We start from the raw sequence: 3,135 nt of genomic DNA on the forward strand, positions 1-3,135 counted from the left end.
GGGTTTAATCATTAGGCAGCGAGGTTAGGGTATTACCGCGGGAAAAGTGGTCCGCTGGTAAATAAATGTTGGTAAGTAAAGGGTTATGCAAGATGAAAGCATTCCCCTCCTGCTGTGACTGTTGAGGCTTTCTGGAAATTAAGAGGGAGGGGAAAGATTTATAATTGAGAAAATAATAAATATAGGTTGTGAATTCTGAGAGTTATTGCGTGTGAAAGAACTCCAAGATAGCTGACACCAGGTGTTTAAAATACAGTCCAGGAGGTCTCAGAAGCATGAGGTCACCTGAAAGGGCATGAGAATGTTTTATAGAACAAAGCTTGCAGTCACACACACACACACACACACACACACACACACACACACACACGTACGTGTACGTACCTTGGCTTATCCAGACAATCTGTTCAAAGTGTGCCTTCACAATATTTTAGGCTTCTGAAGGATAATTCAGAAAGCCCTAATTATTATTATTTTATTAAAGATTTTCTTGTTTTACAGAGGTATGTGGAATGTCTCTCGTATTTTTTCCATGTAACATTTTTACAAACTAGTATCTTCCAAGACAACAATGCCCATTTACACCACAAAGCACTCATAACCCACCTGCTCTCAGCAACCAGAAACACCATAACCAGACACTGGAGAGACCTGTCAGGAGTAAGCATGGACCAGTGGTACCAAATAGTATGGGAAACAGCCCTACTAGAAAAATTAACCAATACAGTGGTACCTCGGGTTACATACGCTTCAGGTTACAGACTCCGCTAACCCAGAAATAGTACCTCGAGTTAAGAACTTTGCTTCAGGATGAGAACAGAAATCGTGCTCCGGCGGCGCGGCAGCAGCAAGAGGCCCCATTAGCTAAAGTGGTGCTTCAGGTTAGGAACAGTTTCAGGTTAAGTACGGACCTCCGGAACGAATTAAGTACTTAACCCGAGGCACCACTGTAAACTGAAACTGACACCGGGACAAAAAGAAGAAGACGCCTTTACCCCGGTATGGCTCCCGTTTATCACATACACAGCCCAACAAGACAATGACAATAATCCACCAACAGCATACAAATCAATATGGCTAACCTGATCCAGAAAGCCCTAATTTAAAGGCAAAATATCCCATCTGCACTTACTGAAAGAAGAAATAGCTTTGGATCCAACCAGCACACAGCCTTGCTTCCATGGAGAGGCAGATAGCCAGGCTGTTGTTTGGTCTCTCTTTAACAAGGTGATCTCAAGAAAGAGAGCACTTGACCTGTGGAGGAAAACAGCAGGGAAACGGAAGAAAACGATTGTGAGGGGAGTAGTATCAGTGGTGAAAATGGCCTATGTGCCCCAAGGTAAAGTCTGAACATACAGGGCGAAACTAAGCCAGGACATGCCTACATTTTGAGACCAATCTGTTTTCGCTCTTGTGAGAATTGCCTCTTTGCAGGTTCATAACTCGTATTAGCCACAGAACATGGTAGGAGTATGGCAAGGGAGGAACAGTCATCATCATCACTGCTGCTACTATCAAAAAAGTACATTGCCCTTGAATAAATTGGCCCTATTTAAGAGTTAGGGTTATAATATAACTGTAAAAATATACAGTGGTACCTCTGGTTAAGAACTTAATTCGTTTCGGAGGTCCATTCTTAACTGGAAACTGTTCTTAACCTGAGGTACCACTTTAACTAATGGGGCCTCCTGCTGCCCCTGCATCGCCGCTGTGCGATTTCTGTTCTTATCCTGAAGTAAAGTTCTCAACCCGAAGTACTACCAGGTTAGCGGAGTCTGTAACCTGAAGTGTTTGTAACCCAAAGCGTTTGTAACCCGAGGTACCACTGTACTATACTTAGAATGCATTCTAAGTAACACTCTAATTTTTCTTGTTTCATCAGCTGGGATATTAAGGGACGTGGGTAGTGCTGTGGTCTAAACCACTGAGCCTAAGGCTTGACGATCGGAAGGTCAGCAGTTTGAATCCCCGCAACAGGGTGAGCTCCCGTTGTTTAGTCCCAGCTCCTGCCAACCTAGCAGTTCGAAAGAACATCAAAGTGCAAGTAGATAAATAGGTACCACTCCGGCGGGAAGGTAAACAGCGTTTTCGTGCACTGCTCTGGTTTGCCAGAAGCGGCTTATTCATGCTGGCCACATGACCCGGAAAAACTGTCTGCAGACAAACGTCGGCTCCCTCGGCCAGTAAAGCGAGATGAGCACCGCAACCCCAGAGTCGTTCGTGACTGGACTTACGTAACTGTCAGGGGTCCTTTACCTTTACCTTAACACTCTGATTTTCCTTGTTTCATTGGCTGGAATATGAAGAACCTAGTTTGATAGGTAAAACAACATGAAGAGATCTGGGTGCTGATCTGGCTGCCTATCACAGCACAGCAAATTCAGTCATGACACGAACAGCTGAGCCACGCAGTATATTTTTCTCCCTGATCAACTCAGTCTAATGAAGAGCATATAATCTAACCCAATGCACCCCAGTCCAGTGCTTGGAAGACATTACATTATTCACTTCACATGACAAGCCTTTTACTGCTTGTCAATTTTTTCCTGCATATAAGTTCTTAGAATGCATGACACTATGGGTTGAATTACATTTAATCCTATGCATGTCTTTTTAGAAGTAAGAGCTGCTTAGATCAACAGGACTTACTTCCAGGTAAGTATGTATAAGATTGCATCTCAAGTCTTTAAAATCCTTTAAAACAAAACAGAGACCCCAAGGTTTATTAACTGTCATTCAGTGTCCTTGGGACTTAGGCAAATTAGGCTTGTAATTTTATACCTGACTCTGCATCCCTTCCCTAACAAACCTAAGAAACAACCATGGCAATTTCATTCTTCTGTTGCAATGTATTCCTTATTTGCTACCATTTAGTCTAGTTAACTTACTTTTGTTTCCATACGAGTAAATGCCACTCCATCAAAGCATACAGAAGTTTCATAAAGAGCATAAAAACTAGTAGTGTCTCAATCTCACTTTACTCCAATTAACTGGAAACGTGAAAGTCATCATCTCAAAAGAAAAACTTGTTCTAGCTAAAAATAATTGACCAAGTTAACATTTTTCCTCCACTTGCTCGCTCACAGAAAGATATACAAACTTTTTTAAAGGTCTCTTAACCAATATTCTACATAG

The sequence above is a fragment of the Podarcis raffonei genome, chromosome 10, assembly GCF_027172205.1.
Source record: "Podarcis raffonei isolate rPodRaf1 chromosome 10, rPodRaf1.pri, whole genome shotgun sequence".
NCBI classification, from domain to species: domain Eukaryota; kingdom Metazoa; phylum Chordata; class Lepidosauria; order Squamata; family Lacertidae; genus Podarcis; species Podarcis raffonei.